At 45.7% G+C, this 23,708-nt stretch overlaps 1 protein-coding gene across 1 annotated transcript in view; it reads left to right on the forward strand.

Moving 5' to 3' along the window:
• Positions 1-23,708, forward strand: part of PPP2R3A (protein phosphatase 2 regulatory subunit B''alpha) — a 194,190-nt gene that overhangs the window by 54,296 nt on the left and 116,186 nt on the right. Inside the window, exon 2 of the mRNA XM_044288771.1 lies at positions 3,090-3,202. The gene's annotated coding sequence lies outside the window, so the exon portion shown is untranslated. The remainder of the gene's footprint in view (positions 1-3,089; positions 3,203-23,708) is intronic.

Below are 23,708 nucleotides of genomic sequence, written 5' to 3' on the forward strand. Positions count from 1 at the left end.
TATTTTTACTGTCGAGAGTACACTAGTCTATCCATTGAAAAGCCAGAAGCGAACAAACAACAGGTCAACGGAGGCCAAAGAATCCTTTGAACTCTCCTTGACCCTGTAAAGTCAGTCAACCCACTGCAGTAGAAGTTTGAATACAGTTTTGGGCTATTCAGGTTCAAACTCCTGAAGGAAAGCCCTATGGAGGGCTAAAATGCATTGTGTATTTAAAGAGGACCTTTCACTTGTATAAACTATGTGAACTGAGTATGCTGCCATATAGAGCGGCGCCCGGGGATCTCACTGCACTTACTATTATCCCCGGGCGCCGCTCCGTTCTCCCGTTATAGGCTCCGGTACCTTTGCTCCTTAAGTTATAGTAGGCGGGTCTTCCCTTGTCCTGTGGGCGTCTCCTCCTCCTAGGCTGCAGTGCTGGCCAATCACAGCGCACAGCTCACAGCCTGGGAGAAAAAAACCTCCCAGGCTGTGAGCTGTGCGCTGCGATTGGTCAGCGCTGCAGCCTAGGAGAAGGAGACGCCCACAGGACAAGGGAAAACCCGCCTACTATAACTTAAGGAGCAAAGGTACCGGAGCCTATAACGGGAGAACAGAGCGGCGCCCGGGGATAATAGTAAGTGCAGTGAGATCCCCGGGCGCCGCTCTATATGGCAGCATACTCAGTTCACATAGTTTATACAAGTGAAAGGTCCTCTTTAAGTTCATTTTTGTAGCTCCAAGTCATTCCATATTGCACCATGTCTGTCATGTTTTAGTAGCACACATTGCTAGCATGATTGAATATGCATGAATAAAATGTGGGATCTGCTGGAGGTTCCTGGCATTAGGGCCCTTCTGTTTCAGGCATAGAGTTGGTTGCACATCGTCCACGATGACTTTTGGTTATATTTTATGGGAGATGCCGAAAAAATTGGTCACGCCCTGCTGTTTCCACATCTACGGTTCAGGAGGCTGACTACACATGTCCGTCCACCTCTCCACCAGAAATGGGTGACCAGTATTGGCCCTCTTCTCATGTTGGTCACTGGAACTCTGTCTGATACCAGGATTAGGATTATTAAGGCTCTAATTGTTAAACCATAAATGTGCTTTATGGTAAAGGTTTTGCCAGTGAACATGGTGGCCTTGGTGAAATATTTGTCTAATGTTGTGTTTGGCCCAGCTTTGAGGGGGCATAGACATGAGTGACAAATGTAGATGCACATGGGGGAAAAAAGCCTTTGGAGCAGTCAATATTTTGGAGGAAAACCCATGAAGATTGTTATAAAAGGTCCCTGTCCCACCAGGTCACCAGATCTAATGCCACCCTCTATGGCACAGCGGGGCTGTTTTTTGCAAGTGGAGTCCAGTTTGCTCCATATCCATCCTGCAGGTTGTCGCCTGTCATCACAGAGAGATTACTCTTTTTGTCGCTCTCCCTTGTTACTTCAGGCCCCGATACATGGTGACGGATCAAGGTCAGACCTTGTTGACACGTCTCAAGTGTTTGTCATGAATATATTTTCTGGTGATTTGCTGGAGGACTTGTAATAGACTCTGCTCCGTGTCACCGTCACTTCTCTCCATGGCCGGGGCAGCCTGGTTTGTGAATTTAACACCTTCTTCGCCTTTCATCTCGTGCCAGACGTTGGCTCTGGCAATAAAATGTGCGGCATGGAGGGGGCATTAGATAAAACCAGTTACGGCAGAGAAGGATTCCAGGAGGAATGTGAATACAAGTGTAAAGACTGCACCGCTCCTGGTAGTGAATATGTATCTCTGTATAATATTTGAGAATAGCCTTTCCGGATTGTGGGAAAGCTGGGTGTCTGCTCCAGCAGAAGCCGGACATCTGGAGTCATTTGGTAACGCTTATCAAAACTGGTGCTAAGGAAAGCTGGCTTAGTTTCCAATAGCAACCAATCAGATTTCACCTTTCATTTTCCAAAGGAGCTGTTAAACATGAAAGGTGGAATGTGATTGGTTGCTGTGGGCAACTAAGGCTACTTTCACACTTGCGTTGAGAGCGGATCCGGAAGTGTGAAAGTAGCCTGAACGGATCCGTCCAGACTTTACATTGAAAGTCAATGGGGGACGGATCCGTTTGAAGATTGAGCTATATTGTGTCATCTTCAAACGGATCTGTCCCCATTGACTTACATTGTAAGTCTGGACGGATCCGCACGGCCAGGCGGACACCCGAACGCTGCAAGCAGCGTTCAGGTGTCCGCCTGCTGAGCGGAGCGGAGGCTGACCGCTGCCAGACTGATGCATTCTGAGCGGATCCGTGTCCACTCAGAATGCATTAGTGCTGGACGGATGCGTTCGGGGCCGCTTGTGAGCCCCTTCAAACGGAGCTCACAAGCGGACACCCGAACGCTAGTGTGAAAGTAGCCTAAGCCAGTTTTTCCTTACACCAGTTTCGATAAATATCCTCCATTGCATTCAACACGATCGCCTTGTGACTGATGAGACTGTCGCCATGTAGACCTGCGTGAAATCTGAGGCAGTTTCTCACCTATAGCGGATCACTTAGAAGCGTATATTTTTTGTGTATTGCTTTAAGGGCATCTGTCAGCAGATTTGTACCTAGGAAACTGGCTGACCTGAAGGCATCTGTGTTGGTCCCATGTTCATATGTGCCCGCATTGCTGGAAAAATGATGTTTTAATATATGCAAATGAGCCTTTAGGAGCAACGGGGGTGTTGACATTGCTCCTAGAGGCTCTGCTCTCTCTGCAACTGCTGCGCCCTCTGCACTTTGATTGACAGGACCATAAATGGGACTGCGCACTTTGATTGACAGGACCCTAAATGGGACTGAGCTGCGTCTAGGCCACATGACCATAAACGTAATGTCACAGGCCTAGCAAGAGGCCTAAGGGCTCACCGCAGCACCACTGCCTCTCCCAACAGCTGATTGGCAGAGGTGCCAGGAGTCGGACCCCCACCGATCAGATATTGATGACATATCCTGAGAATAAGTCATCAGTATAAAACACTCGGAAGACCCCTTTAGCTGATGTAGACCTACGGCTTCTCTGTGGATGGTTCTGTTCCGGCCATTTGTATGTGAACTCTGTTGTAAATTTCTCTTTCCTTTGTAGGATTTCTACTGAGACATTTTTGTGGCACAACATCCTGGAAGCCTCCCTGGAAAAAATGACCCGTGCAGAGGAAGAATGTGGCTATTGTCTGACGGCAGCACCGCTCTGACCAGGTCTGTACATCTGATATCTGTCATCCCTCCACTAGCCGACTACTGTGGCATAATTGTAAATCAGTCAGCGCCAAGAGAACGGTAGACATTATTAAAGAGGACCCGTCCGCTCTCCTTGCAAAATAAAGTAAATATTGAAATCTGCATCTTTTCTTAGATCTCCGTGTTGTGTCACATCTCGGTTATTCCTCCTGGAAATGTAGGAGTCAGTGGAAAGATGGCTGTTATCATTCCCACTGTCAATGGGACATGTCCCTACACACACTTACACTGTCCAGTCAGTGCAGGTGTGGTCAGGTCCAGTTGTCAGGTTATTCATACATTCACAGGAGGAATAACAGAGGAACGTCACCATGAAGAGTGCTAAGGAAAGATGCCTCTGAATCGTTATTCTATAGCTGTGATGGCTAAACTTCGGCACCCCAGCTGTGGTAAAACTACAACTCCAAAGATACACACTTGCTTGGCTGTTCTCAGACCTCCACAGAAATAAATGGAGCATGCTGGGAGTTGTAGTTACACCACAGCTGGCGTGCCGGAGGTTAGCCAGGTATAGCAGTACAAGCCTTTGCTATACCAATATTGTCAGGAGAGCTGACAAGATCCTTTTTAAAGGATCTTCATTCCCCCAAAAACAGGTCATTGAATTGTCTCCCTTCTTCCAGTTCTGTTTAACCTCTTCTTAGCTGTTTTGACACTGGCCTGACGGGGGCCGTCAGTGAACATATGCAGTGACTCATCCACCATCTTGACAGATTTGCCATCCAGGGCTCTTAGAATGCTGGCTGACAACCTCTGGAGGAGCTTTACTAGCTTAGTTGTCAGCCAGATTTCCCTGAAACTAATTTAAGTGGCTAGTGGTTTGACGGAATCTTTTCAGCTTTCATTTGCACAGGTGAAGCCGCTGGAGCGCGCGTAAAGCCGTATCTTACAATTATAGACTGCCATACACATGTCCATATCTATTTTGCGGTCTTCAAAATACGTAGCCGGAAAATATGCATACCCTCTGTGTGTGCCCTCTGTAATTTTCTCAGTCCCATTAATAGACCAGAATAGGACATATTCGGTAATTTTCAGGATGGCCATACAGATGCAGACGGCACATGGATTTTTTGGGGATTCATAGAAATTATTGGGTCCATGTGCGATCCACAAAAAAATGCAGATCGGACACTGATACAAAATATGGTTGTGTGCATGAAGCCAAAGAATATTGCCAGCCGGCAATCTAATGTGTGCAGGGAGCCCCCACTCTCCCTCCGACAGATCATGTCTGGGAAGATGAGGATCCGGCAGCTTTACTTTCAGCGCCTGATCTTTTAATTGTCCAGGGAGGAAAGTCACCACCAGAGGCGACCGTCGGCTGATTCCTCCTCTCTTCCAGTGTGCATATGGGATAGTGGTCAGCCGAACAAGGTGTATGGGCATTGTGAGGGCAGAGTGAGCTCCTGGCACCGTGATGCTAGAACTCGCCAGCCCTTATGTAACAGGAACCTTCATACATCCTGTTTTGCGCAGACAAGTGCAGCCATGCCAAGTGTAGTAGAGAGGAAGGAGTATTGTGCCGAGGGCATCTGAGGAGCAGAAAATGCCCATGCTAGGTGAAGGTATGAAGAGACAAGTCAGCTCAGTCTGTATATTCCACCTAATCGAGACCCTGTTGTGGATCTGGCAGCATATAAGTGGGGCGTAAGTGCGGCCGTCATCTCCTCTGCCTGCCGGCCGCACCTTTGGGCTGGGGTAATAGCCATTAGCTGGGAGGGAGTTTTGGCTGAAGTAGTTTTATATAAAGCTCTGCTAACATTTTCGTCATTTGCTCCCGTTGGGGTTTTAGTATTTTCAGTGATGAGAATAACCCAGGTGGCAGCACTGTTCTTTGTATTACCGATGAAGTCATGACAGCCGGATGAGCAAAGCTGGCCATACACTTAAAGGGGTTGCCCCACGAATAATATTCAAAATATTTCAAACCAAGATCTGGATCTGAATATTTTTGTAATTGCATGCTGTTTGCGCTACTTTTAATTTCTCTGTCCTGCTCACTGAGGTGGACGCACATGCTCAGTTCCATCCTTCAACTGCCACCAGCTGCAGCAGAAAGGACATGCCCTCTGAGAAGGCTGCCTGCTTGAAATAAATCTAGAAGAACAGTTGGAGCAGTGAATGAGGAGATCTCTGGATCCGTGTGAGGTACAGGTTTGGTTCTAGCTTTGTTAGAGGTTGTCATTTGCTATATGACATCTGATTTAAATTATTTTTGCCTTAACCCCTTCCCAACTGCCCACTGGGTATATACGTCCTATCTGCACATACCCCCTGTAGATAGCACGTATATAAATGATCAGGCAACCCTTTAATCACAGCGCTGGGATTAAAGCTCCTTTAATCTAGCAGGAGCAGGTCGGGTCCTGGCTGTGAGACACAGTGGGGACCCTGAGGAGAAGACGGGAGTGGTTTATTACCGCTCTTGCCTTCTCCAGTGCTGGCAGCAGAGCAGTACATGAGCGCAGGAAGTGGCCAAGCCGCTTCCTCTATTAGTCTCGGTGGTCATGTGACCGCCGGGTGTCTCGGGCAGGAGCAGAGCTGCGGGGTCTAAGGAGAGACCCTGATCAGCTCTGCCTGTGTGTAATGCCCCCATAGGGGGCTCTTTTCCCCTGTAATTGGGGCTCTTGTGTCAGTGTCCTTCAGTGGTCTTTAAATGACCTACTGGGGGACATATTATGTGCCAAAAATTAATTAAAATATAAGTAAAAAAATTATATAAAATGCACCGGACCCTATTATAGTTAAAGGGGTATTCGCATCACAGACAATGGGGGCATATTGTTAGGATATGCCTTCATTGTCTATTAGATGCCCACCTCTGGGACCTGCATCTAAGACGAGAACAGAGCGGGGAGGGCGGTGGCTGAAGGACCCTGGGTTTCCCGGGGTCCGGCCACCGGCAAGCGCTAACCCCATACAAGTGAATGGGAGCTCACGGCGCTTGTGCGGCCACCACTTTCATTCATTTCTATGGGGCCAACGGAAATAGGTGAGCCAGTGCTCGGCAATTTTTGGCGGCCCCATAGAAATGAATGGAGGGCGGCTGCACCACCTTTCTGTTCTTGGTGTAGATGCGGTTCCCAGAGGTGTGACCGGCAGCTATCAGACAATGGGGCATATCCTAGCGATACGCCCCCATTGTCTGTGATGGGAATACCCCCGTTAATGAGGCAGGCAGGCTTTCTGGTTGTATCCGGCTGTGCCAGATCCGGAGAATCCTGTCAGGCTGTTCTCTGGCAGCTGCCAGAGATGTAAAGCTATCCTAAGCCACTGCCAGAATATTTTGGCAGTATGTAGAATCACGCTGCAGCACACCCCAGCAACACATAAGTTTCAGAACTGTGTACACCATCCTTTTTGTATAGAGAGGGAAGCATTGGCATTGTGCCACCAGGGCACCTGGCTATACACCACCAGCCTTACCCATACTGTCTTGTGGAGTATCCGTATTTTAAAGCAGAATTGAGCTGTAAAAAAAGTTTAAGCCATTTTACATGCATGACGTACTGGGGAGGAAGGGCAGCGATTGGCAGATTTCTAGATTTTATTGGAATTTATTCAGTTACTTATGATCAATGCAAACTGTTTCCATCACCTTTATGATGAGTTCATAGCATTCTGCGCGGTATTATCTGTGGCTTAAAACCTACTGCTAGAAGACGCATCCCCCAGAACATTATCCCTCCCGGCATGTGGCCCCTTGTGTTTCTAGGCTCTATAGAGGTGTTTAGATCTTCCTTTTCTTGGTTGCCAAGGGAAATTTAATTCTCACAAGTAGCAGCACGAAGCTGAATAGGAAGACGTTGCGACATCTTGACAAGCTGGGGGCAAGATCAGCATTAGAACTGGAAGACTTCCAGCTTTTGTAGTCAGATCGTATATCCGCTATTGTGGTCTCAGTCCTGGAACGTCTCGCTGTAGACACAGTATAGAAATGTAGCAGATCTACACGGAACACATCACCGTGATATCTCTTTACAAAAGCCATTACAAGAAATATTAAAAAAGACAATTAACATTTTCTTGCCATTGTTTACTTAAAGGGATTGTCCGGTTTCAGAGCTGAACCTGGACATACCCTTATTTTCACCCGGCAGCCCCCCTGAGGCTAGCATCGGAGCATCTCATTCTCCGATGCGCTCCCTTGCCCTGCACTAGATCGCGCAGGGTAAGGTCTCTTTTATTTACAATAACACACTGCCGGGTGGAAACTTCCGCCTGGCAGTGTGTTCGGTGACGTCACCGGCTCTGATGGGCGGGCTTTAGCGCTGCCCTAGCCGATTTACTGGCTAGGGCAGTGCTAAATCCCACCCATCAGTGCCAGTGACGTCACCGGGCTTCCTGGCAGCCCCATGAAGAGCCCCGGTATGTCACCTGATCTCCAAAAATGCCTTTGCCCTGCGTGATTTAGTGCAGGGCAAAGGAGAGCATCGGATCATGAACTGCTCCGATGCTTAAGTCAGGGGGGCTGCCGAGGTTCAGCTCTGAACCCGGACAACCCCTTTAATGCATTAACCACTTCTTTTAGCTCTGCTACATCTGTGGTTGTCAAGGCCGCTTTGTAGCAAAATGAACCTGAGCTGAAAAGCCAGGAGAGCCCCATGGACTAAGCTCCATCCATTGAGGTACGATTCTTCTTCTTTTCTGATGGAACCCTGCAGGGGCAGACTGGCCATAGACCCTACAGGGAAATTTCCTGCTGGGTCAACGCCCAGAGGCCGCCCGAGCCCCCTTCTTGGCCGCCAACCAGGTACGTAAAAATCTGATGCTTTCAGCTTAATGCTAGTTTCACACCAGCGCTAGGGATCCTTGCTGGATTTCTCTGCATTCCGGCATTGGCCATTCACTATATTGGGGACCAGCGGAGATTTGGCCGCAACCGGGCAAGTATGCCGAGAATCAGCCAGAAGAAAACTTCTGCGCGCATCACTAGTGTGCAACTAGTCTGAATGTAGAAGCATCAGGCCAGCGGCCGCAGGTGCCCTCCTGAATTTAACTGTATTGCCGTCCTCAGGACAATGATACGGTTTTACAGAGTGGCCTGGGTGGCGGTATTTGGTGGTGCACTGTGATATTTGGTTCTGCTGGGGCAGTATGTTGTGCTGTACTACGGTATTGCTGGCCCCGCCTCCAACATGGGGCCACCTTTAGGTTTTTTCCAGGGCCACTTTAAGTCCCCAGTCCACCCCTGGAGTCCTGTAGGCCCCCTGGTAGTGATAAGGATGCCAACTGATTCGTCAGCCTGTGCGGCATATTCACTGGCACGCCATCAGAAGGTGGAGACACAGATTTATGCCAAAGCGTCTCTGGTTATTCACTGCACAATTCTCCGAATTATACACAAGGCACAGACAAACACCAGCCTGTTTTACGATACGTAAAAGCGCCTTCTTAAGATGCTCTCATCTGAAACAGGTCATTAGTGGTGGACACAGGACTGAATGTCCTTTACCCTGGCAAAGCCCTTCAGCATCTTACTCGCTTTGTTTGGGGGTGCAGAAGGCGGTTGAATTAAGGCACGGACTACACATAGACTCTCAGACGGTACATTGTAGTCTATACATTGCCTATGAGTCACTGAGAGATCAGTCGTTGGAGCCTATGAGTTATGATGTGGTGATGGCTGTTACATAGTGACGCGGTGTGATACATCTTCAGACGGTGTGGATGGAAGCTATTAGTGTCCATTATCTCCAGCCAAATGCCTTCCTTTCTGTGGAACCCAGGGGGGCATTGAATTGTTAAAGATGACCTCTCCTGACATGTCTGTTTTAAAGGGCATCTCTCAGCAGATTTGTACAATTATGGCTGACCAGTTACATGTGTACTTGGCAGCTGAAGGCACCTGTGTTGGTCCCATGTTCATACCTGCCCGCGTTGCTGAGAAAAATACTGTTTTAATATATGCAAGTGAGCTTCTAGGAGCAACGGGGGCGTTGTCATTACACCTAGAGGCTCTGCTCTCTCTGCAACTGCTGCGCCCTCTGCACTTTGACAGGGCCAAGTAGTGTAAATGTGATCACGCCTGGTCCTGTCAATTAAAGTGAAGAGGGAGCGGCAGCTGCAGAGAGAGCAGAGCCTCTAGGTGTAATGGCAACGCCCCCGTTGCTCCTAGAGACTAATTTGCATATATTAAAACATCATTTTTCCCATCAGTGTGGGCACATATGAACATGAGACCAACACAGACGTCTTCAGCTGCCAAGTACACATGTAACAGGTCAGCCAGTGTCATAGGTACAGATCTGCTGACAGATGCCCTTTAAGAACTACTTGCATTCCCCATGTCATAACAATTCTGGAGCATCTATTTTATGACTGTTATTCCTGCTAGAAATTACGAATGAATTGCTAGCAGCTTGCGGTAAGGTCCAGCAGGGTGTTACTAGTTGGGGGTATGTTCCTGAACAGTCTGACACAGTCCCCCCCAAATGGTAAAAGCCAGCTGGACCTTCATTGCCAATTGCTAGAAATTAATTTATAATTTTTAGCAGAAATAATAAAAGAATAGTACAACACAGAATCATATCAGAGGCTCCAGAATGGTTATCACACAGGGAATGCAAGTAATTACTAACACAGACATGTCAGGAGAGGTGACAGGTCCTCCTTATAGGAGCTCAATTATCTGTTGCGCATAGATCAGCTACTATATATCTGCACTAAATAAGTTCTGACTGTGTGATATATGGTATATTCAGTGAACTGCAGAGCAGCCTAGCCTGACACCAATAACTGGTGCATTGAAAGGTGCTATAAACCCCTTTAAGATGTGTTTGCGGTGGACATCTGTTCTCCATATGTCCTGTGAGGGCATGTTTAGTAGACCTGCGGGGAGTCCATAACCAGATCCGCCAGCACCAAGTTTATCTACTGGAATCAATGCCTTCATTTTTTGTCATGGAAGGCAGTTATGCATGGACTCCCCCAGTGATGACAGCTGATTGAGGGGGGTCCCAACTACAGAATCCAAGGGGCACATAGTCCGTAAAGGGTGCTACAGACTGGTCAACCCGTTCAACAAGGACTTGCTCTCCTGACATATTCTCCATCAAATAATGTTTAGTTATGCTGTTCCTCTGTTAACCCTCCTGGAAATCTATAAAGAAACTGACAGCTGGGCTTTGTCATTTTCCTTGTTGGTAACACAGTCTGCCACTTGAATTCTCATACGTTTCCAGGAGGAATATGCGGCAGAATTATTTCATGTGAAATATGAGTGTGCCACTATTCAGGAGAGCTCTTTAAAGAAACCTCTGCCTCCTCTCCTGAAATAGCATCTTTTCTTGTGCTGTTCCTCTGTTATTCCTCCTACAAATGTATGACTTGGGCCTCATGCAAACGACCGTATGTATTTTGCGGTCCGCAAAAAATATGGATGACTTCCCTGTGCATTCCATATTTTACGGAACAGCTGGCCCCTAATAGAACAGTCCTATTCTTGTCTGTAATGCGGACAATAATAGGACTTGTTATATTTGTTTTGCGGAACGGAAATACGGACATACGGAAACGGAATGCACACGGAGCAAAAAAAGAAACTGACACACAGAAAGAAAATACATTTGTGTGCATGAGCCCTTAAATTGACAAAATGCGCAGCAGCGGGTCCCCTCTAACACTGTCACGTGTTGTTGCCGTGCTTTTATTTGTATCGTCTAACCTTTTTCCGGTACAATGTTCAGCCATGAGCTGCGCCTTTGCTCCGAATGCCCGCACTGTTTTTAACTGCAGTCACCTGGAAAATATTATTTTGCCCTTGGAGAAATGGATGAAGGTGCTTTGTGCCAATTAAAAGGAACATGCCTAATTAACCGTGACGACTTGTACCTGGAAATGAATAATTAAATCCGTCTCTGGTTAATTTTCAGCCCTGTTCACACTGGCAGAGCGTTCACTTTGTGTACGTAGCAATTTATTTTTCCAGCGTTGCTTGACTTGAGTGACCCTTGTCTGTGGGCGGCAGCCATGTACCTCTTCTTCTGAGAGTGTCCTTACAAATGTGCTAAGTCAGGCTTCCCGGCCTCTGCTGCTTTTGTTTTCCACGTCATTTGGGATTAAGATGGGGGGGAGGGGGGGGCAGATCTGCTTATTTGTGCCTCCGAGGTTAAACTAACTAAGATCCCGTGTCCAGAATATAAGATGTATGTAGCTTCCTTCTTCTCTAAGGGCTCATCCATATGGCCGTAGCCATTTTTGCAGTCCGCAAATTCCTTTTGCGGAATGGAACGTCCTGCCCTATATGGAACAGTACTATTCTTGTCTGTAATACGGACAATAGGACATGTTTTATTTATTTTTTGTGGGGCCACAGAACAGACATATGGGTGCGGACAGTACATCTTTTGCTGCCCTATTGAAATGAATGGGTGCGGATCTGATGTGGAAAAAATGTACAGTCATGAGCTCTAAAGGAGGAGCGCACACAGCGATGTCACTACATGAGCCGTCAGCCTCCACCGACAGGTGGAACCGCGCAGAATTGGGGTAAGATGACTGTCCAGCCACAGGACTTGACCAGCCCTACCCCTGACCATTTTAGTATGGGTGGGATAGGTGCTCATAATCATCTGGGCCCTAAGCGTATAGTTACCCGCCATATTCGAGACTCATTTCACATGAATCCTGAATACGGCACCCCTAGAATTCAGTGGGCTCCTCCAGGACGGTACCTCGGACATGAGAATCCATGCCTTTACTATGGAGAGTACGGTGCCTCACAGTGGGACCTCGCCGTGGCACACCGAGGAGTAGATTGTTGTGTGTGCACCTGGTTCGTGATCTTTTTAATGCTTTATTGATACCTGATATTTACTACTTATCTGGGGCAAAACAGATGAGTGCAGCGTTATGACTGTGTTAGAGAAGTTGTGCCACCACGAAATGTGATAATAATATAATGCAGACAGAATGAAAAACTGGTCGGCCAAACAGTCATTCAGACGACAGGTAGATTTCCTGACTCCATCATACACATGCATGCTTGGCTCGGCAGGGGAGAGAAGAGAATGTCACTGTCAGACTCCGCTACTGGCACCTAATCTCCCGGGAGAACAAAGGGAAGCGGGGGTTAAAATTCTCAAACGCATTAGGTTGTCAGTTGGCCCTCCTGAAAAAAGAGGGTTCGACCGAGATTACCCTAATATGGGAATACCCCTTTAAGGCCTCATATACAACTCAGACATTGATGGCATATCGCTATGTGAGATAGGGTCAGGCCCCAGGTCTGGTACCCTTTCCTATATCCAAAACGGGACCTCCAAAGCGCTGCTACCTTCCTTTCACTGTCATGGGAGTTCTGAAAATAGCAGAGCGCGCTTACTCGGCTATTTTCGGACCTCCTATAGCAGTGAATGATGACCACACTGTGCGTGCACAGCATGCTCCCCTTCATTTTGGGGCCCTGTTATGAGGATAGGTGTGGGTCCCTCCTCTGGGATCCACTCCTATATGACATTGATGGCATATCCTAGCAATCGAAGATGTGACAACTCCTTTAAGGGCCCATTCACATGACCGTGTTTTTGTTCCGCATCCGATCCACATTGTGGAACAGATGTGGGCCCCTACATTTTAATGGGTCTACAAAAAATGCGGACAGAGTGCTGACCGCATATGTATGTCCCTTTCACGGCCTCACAAAAAAGATATAACATGTCCTACTCTTGTCCGTATTGTGGACAAGAATAGGAATTGTTACAATGTGTCTGCAAAAAAATCCGGATGCAACATTGACATCATGCATATTTTTTGCGAATCACAAAATACATACGGTTGTGTGCATGGACCTTAATAATTGTGAGCAGTATAAGGCCTCATGCACACGACCGTTGTTTTTGTCCGCATCCGAGCTGCAGCTGTCCGCATCCGTTGCTCCGTTCCGTGGTCCTCCCCAAAAATATAACCTGTCCTATTCTTGTCCGGAATTCACACGGACGCCCTCCGTGTTTTGCGGGCCGCAAAACACACAACGGTCGTGTGCATGAGGCCTAACACAGATAAGCACTGAAGCATAATGTGCATCATCTTGGCTTCATTCCCAACTTGTGTAATAAGGGACCCACAAAAAAGTATTTGTGCCAATAGAAAATACTAGTAAGTAGTAATGTATGGTCGCGCAGCTTATATTTGCACTGAATTTGGTGCAGACAGCCGCACTGTAATTCCCCAGAAGGCGTGTCCTCTCTGCCGCCTATTCATTTCAGTGGGAGGCAGTGCTGAATATCACAAAGCAGCGGTTTGACACCACGGCTGCGATCTTCAGCACTTCCTCCCATTGAAATAAATAGGAGGCAGAAGCCGCTTAATAATCAACGCGGTCGCCCACGACTTTTCGGCAAAAGACGCAATGTGAACAATTTCCCATCACTACATCTGTTATCGTACCCTTGATACACGGCATCCATTGTATTTGTGCCTTTTGAAACAATGAATACATTTCCAGACCTTGATTGTGCCTCTTAGTGCAGAATGAGGAAGTGTTATTTTATCTTGCGGTGTGTGGCATGGGCGCCCAGTAGCACTATCTATACCGGACTATGCCAGCTATGCCCACATGACTGGCTGCTATTCAAGTATAGACTGTGATAGCAGCTAGACATATGTCATGAATAATACCTAAGCTGCGAGACCATGCAGTTATTTGGAGATAAGGAGGTGTCATGACCATTGTGTCACCAGCCAGATTGCTGTAGTACGTACCCACCTGGCACTGTACCAGCTAATGGAAGATCGAGGCCGCTGCTATACCCTTGAGACAACTTGAATGAGTGCACAGGTCTTGGTGATTTGATGGGGTGCAGCTGGTTAAAACTCATCCAGTGTTCAATGGATTGAGATCTGAAGACTGTGCTTCCACTACAAGGTCACCTGGACGGTCCTGAAACCATAGCAAGAAAATCCATGCCTGGCTTCTGGTTTATCGGAAGACGTCCTTGAAGCGAGGGCTCACAGGTCGGGAGGGGTAAATGAGGACAGTAATGATGTTTTTATATGCATCGTGTTACTAATATAGCTGTAGAGCAGGGGTGCACAACCTTTTTTGGTCTAAGGGCCACATTGTCACATCGCTCTATTTTAAGGGGCCGCCAATAAACAATCAGTGCTCACTGCATCGGCCTATTACACAGGCCAAGTGAATGGGGAGGAATGATCGCTGCCACAGTCATTCTGCCTTCATTCAGATCTATTGGTGTGAGATGTGCTGACGATAATTGTACATCTTTTATCCTGATAAAAATATACAAAACAGCCGACAAATGAGTGATTCCTTGTTTATCGTGTGATCAGCAGCACGATTATACCGGCCAGATATCAGAAATGATTTTTTTCCCCAGTTATTGTCCCAAATATCGTGCTGCAGCATAGCCCCTGAAACCTAAGAGTTATACTTAGCTGCTCCCTGCGGCTCCACTCCTCCGCACTGTCCCCACTGCCTCTATCTTTTGGTCCCTGTGCTGTTTACACCTGGCAGTGCATGGACATGGTCATACACCACTCCAGCCAATGACTGGCTTCAGCGGTGATGTGGCCACAAGCCGCATGTCACTGCTGAAGCCAGTCATTGGCTGGAGAGGTGCATGTGGCCATGCGTTGTCACGTGTAAACAGTGCAGCGACCGGAAGATGGGGGCAGCGCAGAGGACCAGAGCAGCGGGGAGCAAGTAAGTATGAATCTTTTGTTTCAGGGACCATGCTGCAAGAACTTGTTAAAAATCTATTTTACCGGAAACGTGGCGACGTTTTCTTCTATCCTGCCTCCTATTCATAAATCATCGCTTTCCTTCACTGCAGAGGACGGCGCTCCCTGGTTATTACCGCCTCCTGTTCCCAGTTACAGGCACCATGCAATAATCAGTAAGCACTTTACCTTACTAGCAGCGAAAGCGCTCATTGGTTAACACTTTAATGACCAGGTCTGAAAAGGCTTTAATGACCACATGGTAATGCAGTCGGTTATAACTATCTTATTTGTTGGACTAAAAAATAATTTTTGCAACAATTTTTTACCTTTTTATAATTAATTTTTTGTTTTATTTGGGGGAAACTGTACAAAACATTAAAAGTTTTTTTTAACTATAGCTCCTTATTCTTTAAATATGCAAATAAAATATATTATTATAATTAGTTCCCTATTTTGTGTTGACCGTTTTGTTATATAATATGTATAGTTTCACATGAATGGGATGATAATGGAGACGGTTTTGGTTGGTGTGGGTGTTTTTTCTTTTATGTATTTTATTATTTTTTTGATCTTTTTTAACTTAATTTTTAATATATTTCTGCTACATATGTCCCCCAAGAGGTCATAAAAAGACCTTTGGGAGCCAATTTTTTTTAATTTTGCACTTTTCTTTTTTGTTTTTTACTTTTATTTGTATTGTATTGTATTTATTTTTTGACATTATTTTTTTTTTTTGAATTTTCGATTTTTTAAAATATATTTTTGCCACATATGTCCCCCAAGGGTTCATAAAAAGACTGTTGGGGGCCGCATGCGGCACGCGGGTTTTGCACCCCTGCTGTAGAGTAATACTCAGGAGCCTAGTTACAGTCATGGAAATGTGCCCATCATCATGACACCACCAACATGGACAGTCCTGGCCCCACCATTGATCAGCAACCGGAACTCCTGAGACCAGGTGATTCGTTTTGTAGGAACTGTTGCCTTTCCTGTGTTTAGCGTAAGTTATGAAAAAAGATGCTCCAAAATTGTTATTTCATGGAGAATATAAGTATTTACTAAAACAGAGGTCAGAAGTGCTGACATCAGCATGTGAACATGGGACCAACACAGATGCCTTCAGCCGCCAAGTGCACATGTAACAGGTCAGCCAGTGTCATAGGTTCAGATCTGCTGACAGATGCCCTTCAAGGGTGTGTTCTGTTCACAGGGTGATTTTTTTTTTTTCTTGCCTGAAGAATCCGCAGTAGAAATCTGCATGCTGCAAATCTGCTCATTAATCTAGCAGATCAGTGGGGCTAATCCACCTGCGGGCACCAACCATGGTTTCCAGGCAGAAACCAATCCAGGAAAGGACATGTCCTCCTTGAAGTTGTTCGGAAATCTGTATGAATGGAAGCGCGGGTTTCCATTAAAAGCAATGAGAGGTGGATTTTGGTGAAGAAATCAGCAGTGTGAATAAGTCCTGCATGTGCTGTGTTTTTGGCTGCCTAGAGCAGAGCCTGATTGGAAACCTTGCGTAACACCTGCTCTCCACCACTGTTGTACTGCTCCGTTTTTACGTTGCACAGCTGCACAAGAGGGGCATAACACGAAGGCGACATGGTTTTTCCCCTCGTAACAGTGTCGTCAGAGAAGTGACCTCTGACTTGCTATACAGCTTTGATTATCTATGGCAGCCGAGGAGTTGACGTTGAGGACTCTTTTTTTTCCCACACAGTTGCTGAAAGAGTTGAGTGTGTGAGTGAAGCAAGAACCTATGGAGGGGAGAGGAGTTCTATGTTCCTTGAGATGTCCACCACCCACTAAGTGTCATGGCGGCTTTATAAACTGTTTACATCATGCCGTGTATAATGGAAGAGACAGACTACAAGGCAGAACATGTAACTTGCTCCCTGGGTCTAGTTGTCTTTGTGCTTTTTATGTTGTTGTATTTTTGTTCTTCTTGATGAATTTTCACACAAATCTATGTGAAGGTCACATGTAACAGACCTTGTTCACATTTTTAGCCAGAATGTGTCCATAGAAATTACCACAGGTCTAAACTGTTACCTGCTGCTGATATTCCAAGTTTAATAGTGAAGTGTGTGTATATATATATATATATATATATATATATATATATTCGGGCTGCCGGTGCATGCCTCGTGACTGGCGTCACTGATCACGAGTGGTTAGGTGACGGGTCACGGGATTTTGTGTGTACTGATATCCGGGTAACCGGGCATGCGCATTGACGGACTGGGGACGCTGAGATGAGCGCCATCTAAGTATACTGCTGTGTAAGTTGCTTTTTACATAATTTACGCGGCCGATTGACCGTCTTTTTAAACACGCACAGGTGATCACTTTGATTAATGCACATGGCACTTTATGAAAATATACAATGATGTATGTGATTTTTGAAGATCAACAACCATGGTTCCACGAGATATATACTTCACTGATTTACTATATGTTTTGTAATTTTTTCTTACACTGGATTATGTATTTTTAACATTTTGTATATCTGATTATGTAATTGCCACTGATTAACTCACTAATTGACTCACAAGGTATTGTGGGTATAAATGTGGATATTTTGGCACCAGTTTGTATGCTTGATAAAGACTGCAATGAGCAGTTGAAACGTTGCAGAGGGGAATAAAGCGGGTCATTTCACCTTTTATACTGGAGTGCTGCCTCTTTTTTGGAGAACTACAACCATTGATGACCGTCTTGCCCATGGTCTGAGGATTTTGCACCGTGATTTACCATATAGTGCTGCTGTTTTTCTTTGTTTTGATATATATATTATATAATTTTTTTTTTTTTAAATAATGTTTTTATTCTTTTAGTATACGAGGAGAAGGTCAGAGGAGCAGAAAATGTTCATTGTTGCTGCTTTGTCTCCAGCATAATCTGCAGGAAAGTACAGAGATTATTATTCACATCCAGATTTTACGGTCTAATTTCCCCTTTGTGCATGTCTACAGACCTGGGCCATTAGTATGAGTATGTTTTTGGGGTGTGAGAGGATACCCACAGACACGGGAAGAACATACTCCATGCAGATGTTGTCCGAGGTCGGATTTGCACCCAGGACTCCAATACTGCAAAGCAACAATGCTAGCGCTTACCGTGACTCTTGCTTCTTAAAAGGGTATTCCGATCAGAAGCGTAAGTTGGGAGCAGACTACTGGGATAGGTGATAAATGCAGTGGTCTGGAATACCCCCCTTTTTTTTAAATTAAAGGGATTCTGTCATCAGATTTTACCCCTATAACCTAAAGATATCCTCATGTCCGGACTAATAAAAAGAATCCTAAGCTGGCCTTATTAAACCTCACTGAGGCTCTATTTGTCAAAAAAACTGTTTTTTATAACCTGCCAATCACTTACTTAAGGTGCCCAAGGGGAGGTCCGTTAATACAGGTTGCCTGTCTGCACCCCTCGCCGTCGGTGCCCAGCGCCGCCTTCCGTCTTCATCGCCGCCTTCCCTGTCTTCAGCGCCTCCTTCTACAGCTCAGCGCCGCCTCTACAATCCTCCCGTCCCTTTGCCAGATCCCGCGCATGCGCACTAGGCTCGGCCTGATGCGCCCGTGCAGACTCCTGGCAGCGGCTTCATTGAGCGAAGTGCGCATGCGCCGGCGTGATGCGCACTTCGCTCAACCCTAATATGACCTGCAGATTGGCTGAGCTTAGTGCGCAGGCGCGGGATCTGGCAGAGGGACGGGGAGGATTGCGGAGGCGGTGCTGAGCTGTAGAAGGCGGCGCTGAAGACAGGGAAGGCGGCGATGAAGGCGGCGCTGGGCACCGGACGGTGAGGGGTACGGACGGGCACCCTGTATTAACGGACCTCCCCTTGGGCACCTTAAGTAAGTGATTGGCAGGTTATAAAAACCTGTTTTTTGGACAAATAGAGCCTCAGTGAGGTTTAATAAGGCCAGCTTAGGATTCTCCTTATTAGTCCGGACATGAGGATATCTTTAGGTTATAGGGGTAAAATCTGATGACAGAATCCCCTTAACAATAAAGTTTAATTAAATGTTCAATATACCAGACTGAACTGCCCCTTTAAATGTCTGTACAGGATAACTATGTGATCCCCTCTGGCCTCTGAAGTAATTGGCATATATTACATAATATAGTCTTGCCCATTGATTGGCATTTTGTGAGTAGTAGAGTAATTTGGGTATTTATAAGGTTTCTATCAAAGGGAATGCGTGCCCCCAATTTTGGACCATTTTCTACAGTAACACATTTTTCTACTGTCCCCCGTTTCCCCACTGTCAGCGCTCAGATCTGCATTGAAATGCATTGTCAGGACTGCTGCGCATGCGCACGAGTCCTCTCCACTCTGTTAGAACAGCACAGCAGTCCGGAGTGTAGTAGCAATATTTAAAACAAATAGGGATCTGGGCTCCTTATCTGCAGTACTACTCATGTATTGCTGTAGATAATAGTCCAAAATAGGGGTGACAGATTCCCTTTAATGCAGTAGGTTCCCTTTTAGATTGATATTTTACAGAACCCAATGATCTTTTTGCTTGTTCTCGGTATGTTTTTTGAGTAACTTTATAGAATTCTTAGAAACTGTAAAATGAAGATGCCTAATCCTTTCCTTTTGAACATGGTTAGATTAAAACTGCCATCTGTATTTTAAGAGGGGTTGTCCACATGTGCCCAGACAGGCGGTATTAATGAGTTAAACAAAAAAAGGTAGGTGTAATAAAATATCCCATGTATACAAGCGGCATCAGCAGGCAGCTAATACCTGGGCATATGCTCACTCCATCGCCTTCCTTATGCGTTTCCTATGGGACAGTGGTGGAGAGAAGCTCTGAAGTATGGTGGGTGGGGGATGTACACAACTGGGTCCAGAGGTTGGACATGGACTTGTATCTGCTAAGGGGCAGCTCTAGGGACTGCCTTGGTCACCTGAGAACTCCTGAAATTTAGAAGCAGTCAGTAGTGATCAATATTTTCGAACAACAGTTACTATGGAAAAAATGAAGGGTTGATGCTGCTGACATTGCAGGGGGCCTCACTGGCCAAAAATAAGTCAGAGGTACAGATGACGTGTAATGATCAATGGGTGCGAACCTGCTGTCCCACGTGACTAGCCTCCTCAGAGGGCAATGTTTAGGTGCAACCCTCGTTCTTCTCAATACCTCTGATGGCGAGGACAGACTTTCCTGAGGGGTACACCAGATGCTACCTTTGAGAAGGGCTGGAACACAAGCGAAAAGAACCTGGGTGTGGACTCACTGGACTGACCTTCAGATGGTACTGTATACTCAGAGGGCTCAGGAAGGCCAGAGGCTGATCAGGCGGTGGCAAGGTCAGAGTACAAGGTCCGAGGTCAGGGCTGGCGGCAGTATGGCATAGTCTGTAAACGAGGTACGAGGTCAGAGCAGCCGGCAATATAGCGAGGTCTGTAAACGAGGTACAAGGTTAAGGGCAGGTGGCCGACAGAGTCCGTTAAACAAGATGCAAGTTCTGATACACAGTAATGGTAAGAATCACAGAAACCCCTTCGCTAAACAGGAACTAGACTAGGCTAGGAACCAGAAGGCGCCTATTTATACATGTTGAAAACCAGCCATAGGGTGGGGAAGAATGAGGGTGGGCACACACTGCCTCTCGTAAGGAAGAGAGCCATGCGGGTGCCCTAACACAGACTGAAGAGCTCTGAGCTCGGATTGCAAGCTGCGGCCAGAGCAGAGGACCAGAAAACAACACAGCAAGTAGGTAACCTGCGCCCGTGCCGGCCCGAGGAATGGCACGGGGCTTAGCGCAGCAGAAAGTGAGAAGCCCCGCTCGAGTGCCACATGTGAAGGGAGGAGCGCCGGCACGGTGCGTGAAGTTAACATGACCCCCATGAATGACTTTGCAAAGACAAAATAGAAGAACCTTTCTCCTAAGAGCTCATTTACACAGCCATATTTCTTCTTTGAACCTACAAAGGTTCATTTGTCTGGTTGGGGCAGGCTGTGATGCATCATATTGAGGATTTGTTTGTGTGGTTTTTTTTTTCATACTTTTTCTTTGTATGCTCAACAGAATGCACACGTATAGCACACGGAGCTATAGAAGTAAGTGATACTGGTCACTCCACAGTATTTTTTTTTTCTGTCCTGAGAACCCTGGACTAGATGCTATTTTGGTCCGCAGCTCACCGATCATGTCTCCAATAATGGTCCCCAGGTCTGTGTCCTAGACAGACGTGCGGACCCCACTGCCGTACTGCTGCAACATGGGCGATTTTAAGTATGGACATGTGAATAAGCACTAAAATTGCGAAATCTCCACCAGGCAGATACCCACATATGTTTGTGATGCTTATACATACTGTATGCGGCTGGTATCTGTGAATTTCTGGCATTCTCATTGTATGTCGTCATGTACTAAACTGTTGTATTGTCATAGGTTACTATGGAAACTGCATTGTCTTCATTTATGTAATATCTAGACTAGATGGTTAATATATTATAAGACATAACGGTGCCCTATCCCACCCGGATTCATGTGTATCTGGTTTCTTACCCAGAAATAATTCCACTTCTCAATAAATGATATATATATATATATATATATATATACACACACATACATACAGGTGAAACTAAAAAAAAATTGAATATTGTGTAAGTATAAGTTCATTTATTTCAGTTATGCAACTTAAAATGTGCAACTAACATATGAGATAGGCCTCATGCACACGACAGTTTTATTCAGTGTCCGTTGCGCCATTTTTCGTGATTTTCAGTGGACCCATTGATTTTCAATGGGTCCGTTGAAAACTCGGCTAATGCACCGTTTGCCGTCCGTGATCCGTGGTTCCAGCCCGTCAAAAAAATATAACATGTCCTATTATTTTGCGGAAAACAGTTCGCGGACCCATTCAAGTCAACGGGACCGCTAAAAAACGCGGAGGCAGAGCAAGATTGTCATCCGCCCATCCGCGTCCGTTTTTTGCCTATCATTTGCATGGCAAACCTGTTTTAGACTTTTTTTTACTTTCCTTTATGTCTGGTGGTCCTCCAAAAATCAAGGAAGACACACAGAAACAAAAACGGATCACGGAACAACGGAATCCCATTTTGCGGACCGATGAAAACAACTGTCGTGTGCATGAGGCCATAGACTCATTACATGCAAAGTGAGCTATTTCAAGCCTTTATTTGTTATAATTTGGATGATTATGGCTTACAGCTTATGAAACCCCAAAGTCACTATATCAGGTACCCTTTGCTCAGGGGGTATGGATTAGTTGACTAGAGTGTGACACTTTGAGCCTAGAATATGGAACCTTTTCACAAAATTCTAATTTTAAGCTGCATTTATGCAATTCCTTTTAATTTGCATTACTGAAATAAATTGACTTTTGCGCGATATTCAAAGTTTTCGAGTTTCATATATATATATATATATATATATATATATATATATATATATATATTTACATGGCCGTAAACTGTCTGGTTATATTCTTATATAAGAATGAAGTTTTTCAGTTTCTAAGAAAACGGCACAATACCCATCCTTGAACTGATGATTTCTCTCTTGAAAAACATTGCGGTAGAGGCTTCAAACGTCATACGGTTGTCTAGGAAACCGGTTCACTCACTCTAAGGAATGCGTGTTCCATCTTTGGGCGGGACATGTGGCCACACTTGTAGCCGGAGCTATACTTTAACAATTTTTTTTTTTTTTGTTTGCATAACTAACTAAATATTTTTTTTAAGTTTGCATAATAGCTGTGCTTCTTTGTACAATCATAACTTTCAAGGAACAGTTATGTTTGGACATCCCCAATGTTTCTTTCACCATATTATTCCCTGTTTCAGCTGCACATCTAGATGCATTTCTCTTACAAGCAGAGGTGTTTTCCTTCTGCCAGTACTGTATGCAGTGATCTCACTTCCCTTACTTCGCACTATGTTTTCTTTTACGGAGCTCGGGAAGCTGATGAGGAATAAATCACACTAAGGGCTCATTCAGACGGCTGTATGCTGTCCTCAGAAATGCGGATCCGTTTTTTTGATGCTTAGATGCTGTCCCATTCACTTCTATGGGGCCCTTTTCTTCCATTGCACGGCTTAGCAAAAAAATGAAACATGTCCTATACTTGTTAGTGAAAATCAGGACATGGCCCTATTGAAGTCTATGGATCAGCAAAAAAACGGAATGCAATCAGTTTTTTTGCGGACATGCTGAACTGTCTGCAAAAAAATCTGCATTTTTACGGACAGCATATGGATCTGCATTTTTACGGACAACATACGGCCGTCTGAATGAGCCTTAAGAGTCCATTTACACGTCCGTAAGTATTTTGTGGATTCGCAAATTGCGGATCCGCAAAACACGAACACCGGCAATGTGCATTCCACAATTTGCGGACCGCACATCGCCGGCACTATAATAGAAAATGCCTAATCTTGTCCGCAATTGTAGACAAGAATAGGACGTTCTATTTTTTTTTGCGCAAACGGTAGCATGGATCCGGAAATGCGGATGCGGACAGCACATTCCGGCCCCATTGAAAATGAATGGGTCTGCACCCATTCCGCAAAATGCGGACGTGTGAATGGACCCTTACAGTGATGTTCAGAAGCAGTTGTTTTATCAGGCTTGGGATCTCAGCTAACTCTGACACGCCCCTACTTCCCCTCAATCTCTTAAAGAGCATCAGCAAGCAGGGTCAACCCTATTAATCCAGGCATGCTATCTGGTAGAGTTGATTCTGCTGAATAAAATGATACTTGACTTGTGAAGTCATTATGCCAGGTTT

The sequence above is a fragment of the Bufo gargarizans genome, chromosome 4 (assembly GCF_014858855.1).
Source record: "Bufo gargarizans isolate SCDJY-AF-19 chromosome 4, ASM1485885v1, whole genome shotgun sequence".
Classification (NCBI taxonomy): domain Eukaryota; kingdom Metazoa; phylum Chordata; class Amphibia; order Anura; family Bufonidae; genus Bufo; species Bufo gargarizans.